This window comes from Rattus norvegicus, chromosome 2 (genome assembly GCF_021556685.1).
Source record: "Rattus norvegicus strain SHRSP/BbbUtx chromosome 2, alternate assembly SHRSP_T2T, whole genome shotgun sequence".
Classification (NCBI taxonomy): domain Eukaryota; kingdom Metazoa; phylum Chordata; class Mammalia; order Rodentia; family Muridae; genus Rattus; species Rattus norvegicus.
The window spans coordinates 46,884,226-46,902,727 of NC_141535.1; the positions used below are offsets into that span (position 1 = coordinate 46,884,226).

The 18,502-nt window shown below is 43.8% G+C and overlaps 1 long non-coding RNA gene across 2 annotated transcripts; it reads right to left on the reverse strand.

Annotated features, from left to right (window-relative positions):
- Nucleotides 1–454: 454 nt before the first annotated feature.
- Nucleotides 455–17,965, reverse strand: LOC120100712 (uncharacterized). 2 transcript variants are annotated; one of them, XR_015673977.1, is made up of 5 exons: nt 17,811–17,965; nt 17,088–17,286; nt 4,884–5,294; nt 3,933–4,246; nt 456–2,337 (listed from the first exon to the last, which is right to left on the reverse strand). It is a non-coding gene; the product is annotated as an uncharacterized LOC120100712 (long non-coding RNA). The 2 variants fall into 2 exon arrangements; XR_015673982.1 differs by lacking the exons at nt 17,088–17,286; nt 17,811–17,965 and adding an exon at nt 8,421–8,752 and having other exon boundaries at nt 455–2,337.
- Nucleotides 17,966–18,502: the final 537 nt, after the last annotated feature.

Consider the following 18,502-nt stretch of genomic DNA (forward strand, 5'->3'; position numbering starts at 1 on the left):
TAGTGGCCAGTATCTTTCTAAGACCAATAGCAATCTCTCAATCTCCTTATAAATCCGTCTTTTAGCAGGTCCAAGGACATGCCAGCCTCCTTAGAATCCCTATTTAATTCATTTCTATGCAGCAGAAAGATGGGAGGAAAGGGGGCAAGAAGGATCTCTTTGTCAATGAGGCTCAATGTACAGTAGAATCTGTCCTGGGTCTATTATAGTAGAGCTGAAACATCCAGACAGCGGCACTCATAGACAATGAATGTGTCTTAGTCTATGTTCTGTTTTTATAGCTCAATGCCACAGACTAGGTGATTTATAAAGGACAAAGTCTTATTCAGCTCATGGTTCTAGAGACTGGGACACTAGGGTCTAGGAGCTTTATCAGTGATGGTTTCCTTTCTACTCAGGACTGTGTAGGTACTGATGGTACAGGACACTGTTTAAGAAGGACACATACAAGCAATAGAGCAAAATTCAATTTTATAACACTCATACTCAAGTAAACCCATTTGTTTTATACATGTATATATCTATAAACTTCTGAACAAATAATCCATTCTTGAGAGCAAAACCTTCATAATCTAATCATGTCTTAAAAGTCCCACTTGGTTGTTACTGATGTAAGGCTCTCAGCACCTCACATTGGGATAAAATTTCATCGTGAGTTTTGGATACAATGAGTTTACACACAGTGGCTATAGTAAATGGGGTCCTTGTCCCAATCACATGTATAAATTAATCATGCTTATTCTTGGATCCTCAAATCTAGATAGGGAATTATTGCCAATAATTTTGCATACAATTCAAATTCCTTTCATCTAATATTCTACCTCCTGACTTCCTTACAATGGTTTTCTTTAAATTTGCTTTTACAGAGATCTTGTTACTACTGTTTTAATGAGACAGAGTCTCATATAGCCCAGGCTATCCTAGAAATAGCTCTTTAGTTGAAGAAGACTTTGAGTTTCTGACCCTCCTGTGTCCATCTCCCAAATGTTGAGATCACAGCCGTCACCATGCCTGGCTTATGCAGTGGTGAGGATCAATACATGGCCTTGTGCATGTGAGGAAAGCACTCCACTAAATTATATAGCTACCCCAGCCCTTCTAGTGGATCCTTCAGTTAAAGGTTTGCTGAAGGTTGCTTAGATGTTTGTACATGCTTGCATCTCCTCAAACTCATCTGGAAAAGCAGATCATTTCAAACATCTGACATTTACTGTGTCGTCCAGAATAGAGGCTTCCACATATTAGGTGCTCAGAAGAAGTTGCTCACTTTAATAACTTTGTGTCAAGGAGCATGAGCTCGGCTGCATGGGCTCTACTGCCTACCATTTACTTATTGACAGGAAGAAAGGTGAAAAGCAATTAACCAGTTATTGAATGCAGAGCCTCGCTTAAGGGAGTTCTAAGCGAAACAGCCAATGGACCAATGTCCTGTCTCAGGGATGTGAACTTCGACCCTTTGATGGCAGATTATCTAGAAAGTCATCCTGGATTTGTTTTCCTACTCTAGGCCGGATGCTCAACAAAGTCCCCATGAAACACCCTTAACGGGAGATTTCTCAAGACTAAATAAAAGCACGGCTTTTTACATTCTGAAAAGAGGTCCAGCTGTTAGTTTTGGCTGGGGATAAACCCGGAACTATCTCCAAAAGAGATAGCATGAAGAGACAAACAATGATGTCACTGGAAAGGCCTTATTTTCATCAAAACCTAAGTTCAGATCTCCTTAGGGGGAAAAGTTGTTTTGTTCTGCCTTGGATTTCCATAGCTTTCTCAGAATAACTTTGCCCTTGTAGGTGATAGAATTCTTTGCCCATGATCGCTGAATGTCTTAGAAACCAGACAATCAACATTGACTGTCCAGCAGCAAAAATATAGTCTGAGCCCTGCTTCCTGTACTAAATGTTGCTGAGATGTCTTCCCAGAGTCTATAAAGTCCTAAATTCAAGGATAATTTAGAAGCTGAACTTTGCATTCAGGAAAGTTGATAGATCCAGAGCGGAAATAGTAATTATTTTCCCCTGAGATACGGGGCCGTTTTCAAGATGAGAAGTTCCAGAAAGACTCTCTCAAGGGTCATCCAAGGCCTGTCCTTCTCTGCTCCCCTCTTCCCAAGACACAGCAACCAATAGTATTTCCTGTTGCTAAGACCTGAAGCTATCATATACGGGTTGTGTAAATTTGCCTTTGGAGGGAAAGGTAATCTAGTCTCTTGCATCAATCTTCCCATGTGGTACAGGTTTGGGGGGGTCGTGAACCCCAACAACGTTGGGGCATATCTGTCAACCATCCATTTGCAGCGTTGATTCCTCATATGGATATCCCATGCTGCCTAGTGTCCTGTGGACAAGAGATGAAGCAAACAGAATTTAAAACCATTCTCTGCATTTCACTCTGGCTGCTCATTCCTGGATTCTACCACCCTGGGCGTCACTGTCTTCTTCGTGCTTATAATGTGAAAATACACCTCAACTTCAGGAATTTCCTTAAGTATTAAGTAAAATAATACTTGTAATATATTTAATATGATAAGAGTTTAATAAATGTCAGCTTACTTGGTCTTAAAAGACAGTTTAACATGAGGGTCACTCTCAGCTGGGAGTGATCTTGGGGCTATTCAGTCCTTGATCTCACATTCAATAATTATCTCAGATGTGCTAACATTTTATCTCTACTTTACGAGGGGAATGAAGTGTTTAAAAACTCTTCAGAGAGAGCCAAGTTTTCTGTAACTCGGATAGTAAAGCAATATGTTCTTTACTGTGGAAAATATGTAATAAACCCTTAATCCATGTTTTGAATAAATTATTCCCTGGCTTCAACAGGAAAGAGATTCCTTAGAAGCAAAAGTAGCAATCTACCAAATGGCTTATAATAATCATGTCATGGTTGATTTGACCATGATTAGAATTCAATTGTCCCTTGGTTTATTAAATTATTATAAATTATCCTGGTCAGTTCTTTTGTCAACTTGACACAATCTAGTCATTTGAGAACAGGGAACCTCAATTGAGAAAAACTCTCCCATCAGGTTCACCTATTGGCAAGCCAGTGGGGTATTTTCTTGATTAATAATTGATGGGTGGTGCTTCCCCAAGGCAGGTGGTCCTTGAGCGTATATGAAAACAAGCCATGAGGAGCAAGTATCACTCTGCCACAGCTTCTGTAAACAGTTCTGCATCTAGGTGTCTGCCTTGATTTCCTGTCCTTGTATCACAGATTACAAGATATAAGATAAAATAAACCCTTTCCTCCCAAAGTTACTTTTGGTCATGGTGCTTTATCACAGCAATAGAAATCCTAAGTAAGACAGAAATGTCTTATTTTGACTATCTTTAAATTCTTTCTTATTCTCTACACAAACAGCATCAAAATCCAAAAGGATAGAAAAAGTGGAAGATGGAATTTTAAATGTACATCTAAAGAATCTCTTGCTTACCATCTTGTAACATCTGTTGCATAGGATAGGAAGGTAGGAAAACACAGCCACAAATACATACGATGACCGCCCGAGAGACGAGGACACCGAGGTACTGTGAATAGACTTTCCCGAGAACCAATATGCAAGTCTCAGGAGGTGGGTGTGGGGGGAAAAGACAAAAAAACAAACACTTTCAAGTGAGTATTTGAGAGTAGTGGAATATGAAGAAGTGTGCAGGCAATCCACCACCATTGAAGAAGAAATGACTAGCCCCAGGGGCCATGTTGGAAACCGTAGACTGGTTGCTCCTCCAAGATCAGAAAGTCTTCAGTGTAGGTAACCCAGATGGGCTAAGGAAATCAACTCAGGGTACAGCAGCAAGTGAGCAACTCAGGAAGAGACATAAACCCCACATACTCATCCATCTAAGTAGAGGGAGAACAGGTTGAGACAAAGGGGCAAAGGAATTACATGGAAGAGAAAGAATGGGGTTGGGGAGGGGATGGATACATACTTTGCAACAACCTCTGAGTTACCGCTCTCTGGTCAACACTGGTTATCTCTTGGGCCTCCCCACAGAGCCATTAGCTGTTAGATGCCTGGCTTATTCTGAAAACTGTGACACATCTTCACTGTCAAACTGGAGGAGTGTGTCTCACTGAGCAAGAAGCCTGGGCAGGGACCAACGTGGCCAGGAAAAGAACATGGTCAGACTTGTGCTCTCATTTTCCCTGGAGCAGCTGCTTGGAGGAGAGATTGGAGACCCAGATACAGCCACTGTTATAGGCCAGGCCATATGTGGTGACGGCCAGACTAAGGCAGTGATGTCTAAACAGAAAACAGGTAGAGAAGGGAAGAAACATTGATGAGTCCAAGTTGACAGACAGTCCCTTAACAAAACACTCATAAATTCCCTTCCCTTGGAAGACCTTAAGGGTGCATCGATTTTCCAATGTCATAATTCCATGGCAAAACATAAAGACGATACAATGACAAGGAGAAGACACTGGCACATGTCCTTTACACACTGCCCATGAAATTCATCTCTGACTTAATGACTGCTGATTCATTTGTTTGTTAACAATTAGGTAACAGAACTCAACGGAATCTTGCTGAATTGATATAGACTTTTCCTGACCCTAGACTGTGGGTATATGGAAACTTGCTCATGAACATGCCACACAGAGTGAAAAACCTATCCCATGCAGCTGAGGGGCACTTGAGGTACGGTACATGTGGAGACTAAAACCCCAACTCACACTCCTTTCCAGCCTATGAGTTTAACTCAGGGCTGTATTCACCTAAATCTTAAGCTAAACTCCCTGGGACTAAAGCCCAATTACAGCCACGTCCCTGCTTTCTGTAAAGCCTATTTCAGGCTTCCTGTGGACCTCTCTTTGTAAAGCCATAATGGGCTGTAAGGAGTGAGAATCTAATTCAGACAGTGGTTGTATCTTCTGCTTACCTCCTGACAGAGGGACTTCAACGAAGATCAAGGGGAAGTATTCTTGCTGTTTTAGTTCCTATTACTAGAAAAACCTTGCAGTTCCTGGGTAGACAAGGATGGTCAATGAAACAGGAAATTGAACAGCCTAAGAAGTAACTGAAATATCCATGAATCTCTTGCTACAGCACAACACAGTTGCAGTTCAATTCTGAAACATTGGCCTTGAGGTTATGAAGTAAAAAAAAAAAAAAAACTCTTCAAAATATCCTCGAAGTAGTAAACTAAGGAACGTGTAGACTCTGCATTGCTCCAGGGTATACAGGGTTCTCCAGAGTATACAGAACAGGGGCCTGGCTTTCTCTTTTGTTCACTCGTGCTGTATCCATTTATTATGCCTGGCTCACGGAGCCTCTGTGAGGTATTTGATCCCTAGAAAGAGCAAGAGTTCAAGTAAGTCCCAAGACAGTGGGTTGCTAACAGCACACTGGAGCCCGAGTCTCTCCAAATGAGCCATGAAAAGCCATAAAGCAGAGACATAGGAAATGACTTGAAAATCAAGAAATGTGATCACCGTGGATACTTCTGCTGAGGACCACAGCATGTAGGTTATGATATGTAGCTACTCTGTACTACAGCATGTGATGGGTAGAACCAACTTGCATTTGAGTTCTTTATCTCTGGGTTGGCTTGGTTTAGAGAAATGCTGACTGATACGTGTGGATTCAGGTACACGTGTAGATTTCAGATTAACAGCTCCTCCGTGGACTTCTGTCTGCCTGTGATCTTCTATGTCACTGTGGTCCTCTCTAGCCACATTCTTCACAGTGAAGTGGGCACATTTCTAAAGATCTGCTTACTCATAACTCGGCTAAAAGGATCTTTCTGTTCCTTTCCTAGGCTAAGTAGTTAGTTCTGACTGAATGTTCCAGGCATGGGGAGGAAGAACATTGCCTCTGAGGAGATCTGGAAGAGCCAAGGCTTTGAAAGCCCCACCCCAGGCTCAGGTTGGAGAGAACCTTACTGGGCTTTGCATATTTCTCCTCCAAATCTTCAAAAGCTAAAAATGAGGTTCTTCCTTCAAAATTTAGATTTGTCTGTGTTTCCCCATCAAAAGCACACTGGTAGAAAAATCACAGTATTTATCTGCCTTAAAATCCCAATCCCAGTCATGTGTTGGAAGTCTTGAGATGCCTCCCAGGGTCCTCCTAAGCTCCTGAGGAACTCCTGGCTGTGTAACTGCATATGGGAACACAGATGACACTCGGTGAACAAAGAGCACCATCTTTTCTTGTCACCTCCATGTGGTCCCTTCTAGGTCCTCCCTCCTTGTCACCTTAGAGACCAACTGATGCCTCGCAGAAGATTTGAGGTGGACCGCCTGTCCTTCCCTGCCTGCCTGTTCAGAGCCGTGCTGACCTCTTGTCCCAGACGTGCCGTCAGTTAAGTATAGCAATGAGGAATGACACTACAACTCTCCATCACTGAGAGCCACACAAAGGCCCCTGCCGTAGTTTCAATACCTCATCTCTGCAGTGGATGGCATGTGCTCTAGGGTGTTGTGAAAAAAAGAACAGTGCCCAAGAATTCTACTCCACCTAAATTTGAGCAAAGAATTCTTCATGCTTTCTGGGTGAATCTTGTTGCCTCGCTGGCCACCAGACATGCCTGAAAACAAGGGTATGTAACCTAGGCCTCAGCTTAGATACTCCCAGGTCACCTATCAGGAAAGGATTCTCTTGCTAGAAATGGAGTAAGCCTGCAACTATAATGTAAAACGCAATACAGTGGGAGAAGCAAAAGCAATGCCCGTATGTTTGTGGGTTTCACTGAGATTAAGAAAGGCGATTATTTGCATTGGCAATGGAACGTCAGCAAACCATGTTAGTCAGCATTGCAGAACTATAACAAAATACCTGAAATACTCGATTTATAAATAGAAAAGGTTTATTTTAGCTCATAGTATCAGAGGTTTATTTTGGTTCATGCCATCAACTGCCACTGTTGCTGTGTCCCTGTGAGGCAATTGCATCGTTGTATGTGGGACATTATGGGGCAACATGAGCCCCCTGGAGTCCTAAGAAGCAAAAAGAGAGAGAAGCGGCCGGATCTCCACGGTCTCTTTCAAGGGCATGTCCTCCGTTTCCTAACTTGTAGGAAGTCCCACCATGTAAAGAGTCCTCCACCTTCCAACACTGTCATAGACTAGGGACTACGACTTTAACACTAAGTCCTTTATGGGGACAGTCAAGATTCTAGTTATAGCTTGAGCAAAAGCATAGCAGACTTATTCTGATCTCCTTCAAACATAGCTTAACCTCAAAGTACTGTCATCTGCAGGCGCTGGACAAATGGTCAGCTGTTAAAGGAACCAGCAGCCAAGGCTGATAACCCGAGTTCAGTCCCTAGGACCCACAAGATGGAAAAAGAATGAACCAACTCCTGGACCTAACACTCTCTCTCTCTCTCTCTCTCTCTCTCTCTCTCTCTCTCTCTCTGAAATACTTTGATTTTTTCTTTTTTCTTTTTTTTGGAGCTGGGGACCGAACCCAGGGCCTTGCGCTTGCTAGGCAAGCGCTCTACCACTGAGCTAAATCCCCAACCCCTCTGAAATACTTTAAAAACGAAATCAAGTCCTGCAGTTGGAATGAAGCCTCAGGCTGTGGAATAAGATCACCATTTACAAGTCATGTGAATTTCCAGAGCCACTCAGTCCCTTAGAACTAGTTTTCTCATTTGCAAATTCTGTAGATGCTTCCCTCCCAAATGACTGTCAACATTACATGAAATAATGCAGGTAAATAGTGCACGGTACCCTGAACAGAGAACTGATCTGCTGGGCCTCTGACTTTATGCATATACACAGCATGACTTCTCCATCTGCCATCCTAGCACTCCAGTGGCTCGAGCTAGTGAATCACGTTAGATTTATTCATTAGAAGACCCTCCTTCAAAAGATACTTATTTATATTTCGATACAGATGTTCAACAGCACCTCCATACGCCCACTGGTTGATGGTAAAAGCCTTTATATCAAAGCCGACTGCTATTTTAAACAAATTGGCTTCAAACCTTGGTATGAGTGACATTTCTAAGTTTTCCCACTATGACATAAATAGCACAAATTCTCACAAATAGCGTCATTTTTTCGGAGATAAATTTCTCGCTGTCTGTGCATCCCAGAGCAGCCCCTCCCATAGCCTCCTGAGAATGCTCTCTGGCTTGCCCCAGAACCAACCCATGCTGTGTTTGCTATTCAAGTCAGATTATTACCAGGCAGTTGGAGGGGTCAAATTCCCACAGGCAATTTTTTTTCCTATAAAAACCCCAAGCAATTGAAATGGAAGGAAGGTATGCAGTAAAAGTCAGGATGAGTAGCTTAGCACAGTAGCTGTGTACAGCCTCTGAGGCAGCATGGTCAAGGCGTTTTATTAGAGGCTACGCTAAGCAGCTCCTGTCTCCCAAGCAGCCTGGCTTCAGCCCACCCCTCTTATTGGGAATGAGGAGGATGACTTAATGAGAAGCCGAAGGTCTCTGCTATTATCCCTTCTCTGATACCTGAACAGCCGGTGAACCTTCTACATCTTTTTTTCTTTTCTTTCTGAACGGTGGCGTTGTTCTTGATTTCTTTCTCATTGACCCTGTTAAGTCGCATAACAATTGCTTGCTGATTCTTAACACAGGATGCTGTGTCCTTTCCCTGCCTCCCTAGAACTTCCCCGGGTTAGACGCATTTACTATGGATGACTGCTAACTTCTATTTTAGAAAAGTAAGCTCGAGTCTCAACTAAGAATGGCATTTAAAACTGTTTTCCCACGACTACGTCACTAGATCAAAACTCCCACAAATAAATCCCTACTAGCTCTACTCAGGACAAATGGTAGAAATCAAACTCCCCAGATTCGAAACAGAGACTGTGACTTCATGATGCCGGAAAGAACTCCGTTACTCACCGCACTGAGCAAAGGGCCAGGTTAGAGTCAAGTTCTCAGGATAGGGTGTCGGCAAATCAATGACCAAGGTCAGAGCCTGGGTCTCGGGGTCTCTGGAGACAGATAGACAGGAATAGACATGCAGTGCCAGGAAGAGGAGGTTGGGTGGAATATTGTTGTAGCAATCAAGTAAAATAAGGGGAGCTTTGGGGAGTTCTGTGGGCTACTCCAATTGCCTACACACTGCGGGTATTTAAAGAGCTCATTAGCGGTATAAACCCTCCAGCCAACTGTTCCTATGGACTGAATTATATATACAGCCTCTCTCCAAATTCCAATGCGACTGTCTCCGGAGCGAGGACCTTGGAAAAGGTAATTTTAATTCGATGAGGTAATAAAAAAAGAGTGAGGCCCCAATTCAGTATGACTGGATCTCAGGGGTGCATGCTCATAGAGGGGTACCCACCCGCAGACACAGTCAGGAAGGCAAACCAAGGCTACTGACACCTGGGTCCTGCTCTTCTAACGTCCAGAACTCTGAAAAAATAAAATTTCTATTTCTAAAGCCACACAGGTTGTGTTATGTCATTATGTGTGCCCAAGCCGGTAACACATTAACCCACTTCTAGCTTTTTTAAAGAGAGTTTCCCCGTGAGTCCCTGACTGGCCTAGAACTCACTATGCAGCCCTGAGACACTGTCTTGCAGCCTCTCAAGCACTAGGGTTACAGATGTGCCCAGGCTACCTCTTTTTCTCCTACCTCAGGACAATTGGGGGGGGGGTTGTTGTTCGTTTTCAAGAAGTAGAAGAGTTTAATTTTGACTTACAGGAGCCATAGCTTATTGTTGGGAAAGGCATGGCTGCAGGCATCTCCATGGTAACAGAAGTGTGCAGCTAGGACACTTCGCCTCACACCATTACAAAATAGGAAGCCTAAAATGGACAGGAAGTGGGGGGTGATTATAAAATCTCAAGGCCTGTGCCCAGTGATTCACTTCCTCTGGTGAGGCTTCACCTTTTAAAGGTTCCACAACTTTCCAAAACAGACCCACCCGAGACACTCAGGACCAGAGTGTTTAAGCGCATGAACCTTAACAGGACATCTCACATTCAAACCATAACATTCACCTCCCATGCCCACAGACTCAAAGCTATCTTAGGATGCCAATACGTGCAATTCAACTTCAAAAGTCTATGTTCTTTACCAGAGTTTAAAAATTCCACTGTGTCCTTTGTTAAAAATTGTCCCATCACTTAAAAATCGCAGTGTGTCTTCTGATACTCAAGGCCATTTCTTAATTGTGAGCCCTGTTTGAGGGGACACAGTCCCTTATGCAGGGGTAGGTACGGCAGCAAGCTGCTCCGAGGTGGCAGATGTGTGCAGATGGTACGCCTGGCCTCACATTTTGGCAGAACAGGAAGTAGAGCGCCATCACTCTTCTCATGTCAGATGTCTGCTTTTTGTTCTCTAGGCTGTCTGTCTGCATTGCTCTCTGTCTGGGAGGATGAGACGGCAGTGAGCTACCCAGCCCCTTCCTTCTGGATGGATTTGGCCAGAGGAAAAGAGAAAGTGCTATTGGTATATTTATTCCCCTGACTCATTTCCTATAAAGCCGACTGAGGCTGCTGGCTGAAGCCCATTCTCCCTCTGGGAAGCTTCCACATCAGTCTCTATTTGTCCAGGACATTGTTACTCGGTGAATGTACCTTGGCCGACTTTTTGACTGTGACAACTGCTTCCCTGACCAAAAGTACCTTATTCTATGAGACAGGTGAGGACAAATGAAGGAAAAACATTTCTTCTGCTCTTTATCTAGAAAAACAGAAATTTAACAAGTGGGTTATACAAAGTCTATTGCACCCCGACACATAAAGCACTTGTCACAGGAGAGTTGGTTACATTTTAATGGCTGACATTAAAAATCACCTACATAACAATGGCTTTATAGACAATTATATCACCTTTGGGGTGGCCTTTCATCTCTGCTACTTCTTCATTTGTTTTTCTTGGAAGGTTTGAGATCATTTGCCATCGTGGCCCAATTAACTGAAACTTATCTGGGCCCGAGCCCTTTCACTACTCAGGGTTAGGATCTGTACCGCGATGGGCAGTGGGCCACCATGTTGCAAATTAAGAGATGTTTCGCTCTTTTGACACTGAATTTGAATTCAGAATGCTTTGCTTAAAGAGGGAGTTACATAAGATGTTATGTCCTTTGGTAGCCACTAGCATGCATGCCCGTTGACGTATTATCCTTCAGACATATTCTAAATTGTAAGTGAGGGTGTTTCTTCTGATGTGTTCCATCCCCAGAAGTTTCTGTGTGGTGGTATGAATTAATCTCCTGGAGAAGCAGTGCAAATTTCAAACATTTGATGTTCTCATTCCTGCGATGAGTGGACCTCCATCCCTTCTCTCTACAACCCTACATTCATTCGCTCTATTCCAGAGGGGGAACTGACACCAAGTGGGTTTACATTATTTTATTTTCAGCCTCGTGGGAAGAAGCAGCACTCACGATTCCATTTGAGAAGCCAGAGAAAGCAACTTGTCTCAGTGGTGAGGTGGAGCATGATATACTAACTAAGAGGTAAAGAAGGTTTAAGACATTATCTCTAAGATAACAGTCCAGCCAACAGTCCTCTGCGGCTGCCTGCCATACTGGACGAAGTTTCTCCCATTGCTGTCTTTACCTGGATCCAGACGCTAACCCTGAAGTGCTACCCATGATCCTCCACTTCCGTGAATGAGTTCTCTTTTCTCATGGTAGACTCAACCCAACTGGAGTCACAGCTATTAATAGTAAGACAGAATGTGAACCAATGTCTTCTGAGTTTTCCTGTGGGGTGTCATGGGCTCGTTTGTGATAAACTTTTGTCTCCTAGACTAGAACTTTGGAGAGAGGGAACCCTATTTTCTATGTCCCTGAGATCTCTGCCCCCAGAATCTTTGTGGGGGGTTTGAGGAGGGCATCTTCAGGAAGCCAGTGACTGGAACCATGGGCGGTTTTGCCTTCAAAGACATTCACAACGACAAAACGACAAGGTTCAGGTCGAGGAAGACACTCAGAGTCCCAGCAGTAACTTGGCCCACCCATAGCTGGAGCCACTACAGTGTCTAAATATGTGGTGGGCACAGGGCAGAGAAGGAGAAGTGGAACAGTTTGAGCATTATGAAGACAGAGATGGAGATTCGAGAGTGGAGAAGCACAGCCTGTTTTGAGTAGCCTGTACTGCCACACGCTACTGCTGAGGACCACGTCTGAGTCCGTGGTCATGCAGCAGCAGGGGTCTGGGTCGATGTCCGTGGGGATATTGCCGCTGAAGACCATGTGGACATCCCTGGTCTGGGTTGCCCCCTGGGACCATGGTGATGTCCAAGAGCTGTGACAAGCTGGCCCTGCCCCTCACCTGCTGTGGCATTCTGGAGAGCGGGCCACAACTGGAGTATCAAGTGTCAGGGCTGCCACCTCACCTGGGCAGCCCAGTAGACGCAGCCCTGGTAGCAGAAGCTCAGGGGAGCGAGGATGGGACCAAGGGAGAGCCTGCCCGCCCCCTTGTCAGCCACAGCACTGGGTGAGCGAGCCAGGGTAGTGCTGGAGATCTCACTTTGCCTTCGTGGGTGTGGGAGGGCTGCTGGGCGGATCAATTCAGCTACCCCTCAGGCCAAGATTCAGGGTTTTGAGTTGGCCCACCCCAACATCTACCTCACCCATGAATTGCTAGAGTGTGTGAAAGGGATCCTGCTGCAGGATCTCCATGACGCAGTGCAACAACGAGATATCCAAGAGATGCTATAGCAGAAGCCAGAGGGCTTGAAGCAGACCAAGGAGTCGTTGCAATGAACATTTGCAGGTAAAGAAGTGTGGACAAAAGGATGTACTGAGGGGCGCACATACTACAGCTTCCACAACGAGATGTTTTTAGTGTTTTGTTTATCTTTCCATTTTTTGCTTTTTATTGTCTTTTCGGGGGTTGGGAGTACGAGGGTAGAGGGCTGATATGAAGGGACAGGGAGATGAGCGGGATAGGGATGTGTGATGTTTTTTCCAAAGAACTATTTTCTAGAAAAATAACAAAAGGCCTGTTTACCTTGCTGTTTTCCCCCAAGGAACTGGATGGGAGACGTAAGAGCTGCTAGTGACAAATTTATCTACACTGGAGACTTCACATGGCTGTGTTCATCGGGACTTTATGTGCTTCAAAGGAAAGCAATTGTCTGGTTCAGGGCTGCATCTGTGGGAAGGCTCAGAGCGGGAGGGTGGGGAGGAAGCCCGTGACCCATGAGTCCATCGAAGGAGAGCAGAGGCTAAGCACTGCTGTGGGTTGTCCTTGCTGCTGAACTTCTTAGAAGGCCGCTTTGGCAGGGTACGTTACTCCATTCTGCGACTCCATATTTAGCTCTCAATGTGAAGAGATCATGTTAGTCTCTAAGGAACTTGGGGGAAAAGGCTTACTTACATCTGAGACTGGGAGATAAAAACCAACACAATGTCATTTGAAGGGCCTTGGAAAGACTCTTCTATCAGATAGCTTTGATTGGCTCATCCCAGGACAGAAAGAGATCCTGGCATTTCCCCTGGGGCAGCCAGGGCCTGGCTAAATTCTGAGTACGCTTTCTAGAAAAATGTGATGCTGCATTTCCACAGTGTTTCCATGTTTCTGCAGTCGAAATGTGGTTTATAATCAGCGTGACTAGTTACATAATAGTTTTTTATCAGTCAACTAGTTAGTTATTAACCAGCTAAAAATAAAAATCTTAGAAAACCTGTCAACCATACAGACACCTGGATCCCATAAGATCAGGTGCCACACTGTGAGAGGCCTGAATGTCATGAGGAGTTTGCACTGGACATGAGCACTCCAAGTCAGAACAGGTGACCCAACTTCAGTCTTCCACAGCTCAGGAAAGAGGCCTTCACGGACATTCATGGTGTGGATTTATGGCTATGTTCTGTGGAGACTGCTCATGTTGGCATAGGCTCTTGAGTGACAGCACCCCGAGAACTGTGACAGTCATGGATCATGTTTTCTGACTTCAGGTGTGCTATGTTCAATCCTCCCGAAAGTCTGGCATTTCAACACTCAAACCCTGTCTCGTAGTGCATGCCACCTGCAGTGATCCCACAAATACCCACTCTAGAGGGTCTCAACCTGTGACTTGTCGCGGAGGTGGCCTATGCAAATGACAGCCATGGAGGAATTATTAAGCCAAGACTCTAAGTGTCTCTTCCTGTTTTAGTTCTGTTTCTGATTGCCATGATTAAAAACCCCCGACAAAAGCAACTAAAGATAGAAATGGTTTACTTGGCTCACAGTTCCAGGGTGCAATCCATCATTGTGGGGAAGTCAACACAGCAGGGACTGAAGCAGCGGGGTGCATCACAGCCATGGTTGAGAGCAGCGAGAAGTGAATGAATGCATACATACAAGTGCTCACTTCAGTTTCTTCACTCTTACATTCGGGATTCTCTGCCCAGGACAGGAACTGGTGACACACACAGTGGGCATATCTCCTCACAGCAATTAAGATAAGCAAGGTAACACCCTCCAGGCACATTCAAAGTAAGTCTCCCTCCCAAGAGACTCCAGATTTGTCAAGTTGACAGCACTAGCCACCGAGATCATGATCCAGATACGGCACTCCTGGGTACATTCCCTGAGGGATCTAGGTCAGCCTACCACAGAGATTGCTACTCAGCTGTGTTTTTTACATATTCACATTAGTCAAGAGGTGGAATCAGTCTACCTCCCAACAGATGAGTAGATAAGGAAAATGTTCTGGGAGTGTTATTCATCCATAAATAAGAACAAAAATACATCATTTTCAAGAAGATGAAAGACATGGAGATCATCTATGTTGGACAGAATAAGCAAGACTCGGAGAAACTGATATCTCATGTTTCCTTTCAAACGTGTAATCTAGATTTGAAAAGGAAAGACAAGAGAATAGAAAGGGACTATTTGAGAAATGGACAAAAAACAGAGAGGAGAGAGCTGGAATGAGAGAGTAATGTAGAGGGGAGGCCTATAATCAGAATGGATCTTTGTGGCCATAAAATGTTCAAAAACACCAAGCTATTGTATAGAGTTAGTATACCCTTAAAAAGTACATAAAATTAAAACAAAATATCATCGTCTAAAAGCAACATCTCAGAAACTTGGAGTAATCTAAAATTAAGTTACCAGGAGTAACTGGAAAATAACAGTGGGCTGCACTGTTAATAACCTGCAGGGGATTCAGAAGGCAAACCACGCAGGGTTTTGGATGGAAGGATCCAAGCCATCGGTCAGGAAATGGTAACTGTTCTCTCTAAGTCTAGAGAGGAACATAGGAGTGGTGTGTTCTACTGGGGAGGCCAAGGCATTAGATTTAAGACTACTAGAGGATGGGCAGAGGGTAGCCTAAAGACATTACAAACTAACCGAGATGCATTTACTTATAACAAGCCTGGGGAAGCAATTGTAATCGAGAGAAGAAAAGCAGGCTGAGACTTAGAGACTTCTCAGCACCCAGAAAGAAAAAAAGTTATGGGACCATCCTCAAGTAGAAGACAAAAGAAAGGCTAAATCTGAAGGAGTCAGATATATACAGGATGGTTCCAATAATTCATCTATTTCATTCTGAATTAGAGTAGAAGGTGGCCTGGAAATCAACCACAACAGCTGTTAATTCAATTGTTCTTCAAAGAAAAGACCAGGCAATGTAGACGCTTGTACATCTGATAAGGTAGCTGCTGAAGTATTGAGATCAGTTTTATCAAGGGATTAATTTTCCTCTATTAATGTCTGCCCATTACCCACTCTGCAATTTAGAATGCTAATGTGCCTTGAAGGTTGAGTTCTTCTATTAGTAGATAAAAAGCTAACTATAAAGCAATTCTAATTAATATACTCTGATAATATACCAAAGTGACCATATGCAAATGACTCATTTGGATATTCTTCTATGCATGCTTAAAAACATGACCAAGAAAGAAACTATCAGAAGCTCTGCTCTTGGCCAAGACATAAGCAATGTCTGTAAACCACATTGCATTGCCTTGTAGAGCATTCAACAAAACAAACTGTGACCCACCCTCAGGTCCCACTGGATCACTTTCTCAAGCTTTGCCTGACTGCTTCCAGAGCAAGGAAGCAGCATAGTCAGCCATGTGAGCTAGTCAATGTTTTGGCAAACTGCAGAGTACTACTCTTGCTCTAGAGGAAAGCTTATATGAAGGGTTGGCACACACTAAGCCTATATCACTGTAATGTGCCGATGTTTTAAACTATTAACTGGTGCTTGTTTCTTTTCTTTTTCCTTTTTCTTTTTCTCAGTTTAATGTTGGTAGCCTTCCCCCTTGACATTTAAGTAGTTTGGGAGAATGCAGCAAACAATAGATTTGAGAATCTTAGTCTTTTGGAAATTAATATCATCATAGCGATAATTCCTATCTTAAGAGATAGAATGTATTTTAATAAAGGAAAAGAGATGCCTTCTAGTTGACCAGAGAACCAAAAAAGAAGGACATCTACGAACAGGTATGTGGCAGTCCCCACCCTGAGATGTACTGCTCATTGCAATAGTTGCTCTTAAACCTCAAATTCAGAGCAATTAAAACATCAATTCCTAGACAGGCACCGTGGCACATGCCTTTAATCCCAGCACTTGGGAGGCAGAGGCAGGTGAGTTCCTGTGAAATAGGCCTGGTCTACATAGTAAAAGCCTGTCCCAAAAGGAAAATAAAGCTAAATTCCTTTTGGTACTAGCCACAGTTCAAGCACCCAAATAGCCACTTACGACTTCAGGTTACCATTTTGGATTGGTCTGCTACAGCATGTTACTATAAAGACAATAAGTTCCAATGCACTGAGAATTCTGTAAGAGTTCACAGGCTTTTGGTTACAGAGAAGCAGGCTCCTCCCAACTTCCCTCAAGGCTCTCTTCTCTAAAGAATGGGGAATTTACAGCTGAGCTGCCCAGTATATGAAGCACTTGGGTGCTAACCACTGGCTAGTGCTTTAATGGAAAACAATATGGACCCACATTGGGTGACTAGAGTGACCTCCCTTAAAAGCTGCAGGACTTAATAAGACTCCGGGGTTGTTATACAAGTAGGAGAACAGAAAGTAGACACCAGTGGCTGAGTCTGAATTTCCCATTACTTTAGAAGAGTCATTCAGATGAACTTAAAATGTCATTATCCTTGCATACTTGGATAAAGGGAACTAAGATTAATATTAATACACTCATATGCAAGTATACATTGTGTGCTACATTCATAAACAAGTACATCTGCACACACGTACCAGCAATTTCTCCTTCTTCAATGATCTTGTTTCCACACCAACTTCATAGCAAGCAAGGGGAATTTAAACAGTGTAGACTATTTCCACATTCTAGTGAGCACTGGCAAATTCATAAACAGGTTACAGCCTGGCTCCGGCTGAAGGCACAGCTCAGTGATTGGATGCTTACTTAGTATGCTCTAGCTTCAGTGTCCAGCACCTGAAAGGAAAAAACATAGTTGCATGGAGGGGAGACAAGAAAACATGGTTCAAAATATAAAGAGTTTACTGAAGAAGATACACAGAGGACAAGTAAGCACATGAAGATGTTTTCAATCCCATCAGTCATTGGAGAAAGATGGCTTAAACTGAGATATTACATGTGCCTTCAGACAGACTGAAACAGAGAAAGAACACAGCCCAAATGCTGGTGAGAAACAGAGAAGCAAATCCCTCGTCCATCACCAAAGGGGAGATGAATTGTGCTGCCCTGTAAAATAGCACTGTGATTTATTAAAATACATGCATTTAAAAAGACACATTAGGCCAACTAGATGGCTCTGCATTTTAAAAGGCACTGTGGTCGAGGACCTGTGCTCTTACCTATTTACCCCCATGTTCTTATAAAAACAAAACAACAACAATAGCAAAAACTGTGCTGGAGGCTCTCAGCTGCTTTGATTGCAAATGTTAAAAACCCTAAGAGAAGAGAGTGTCCTTCCGCAGGCAAATGGTTACACATACCACGAAATCCACTCAGAACTGAAATGTGCAGCAGCTTGGTTGGAAACTCAGGGAGCCAAGCTACCCTGCAGCCGTCCTACTAATGCAGGCTCGTCTCCCACATACGGGTTAGCTCAAATGCCCATGCTTGGTGGTGCCTTGCCTCTGTCAGGAAGGAAGAGGAAGGTTTATGGTTCTCAGCAGACAACTGGACAGGCTTCTCAAGTAAACCGCAAAATGGCTTGAAAGTTGGGAAAAGGAAATAGCTTCAGATTTTTTTATGGTGATTAGGGGATGGGGTTCATGTGGTTGAGGAAGGAGAATGTGTGCGTCCTCGTCAGCTTCCCCATGTAAGAACAAAAGACAAAGAGAAAAGAGTACGGCTGCAAAGTTCTTAGCAAAAGCAGACAATAGAGCTGGGCTCCCTTGGCTCTGCTGAGTGCAGTGGCGTTTCCAGAAGGATAAGCTGTATGCATCCATTTATGGAACACTTAACCAAGGACATATTAGTTAGCGGCTGCTATAGGGCAGGGATGGGATAGGAGAGCAGTGCGGGAGGTGGGGTGCCTATGAACTGGCAACTTAAGATCCTCACTGTCATCCTGTGATACAAAAACCTACATAGCAACAACATATATAGAGCATAACACACATGCACGCACACACATGTACACACATGTCCAAGAGAGCATAACACATGTGCACGCACACAC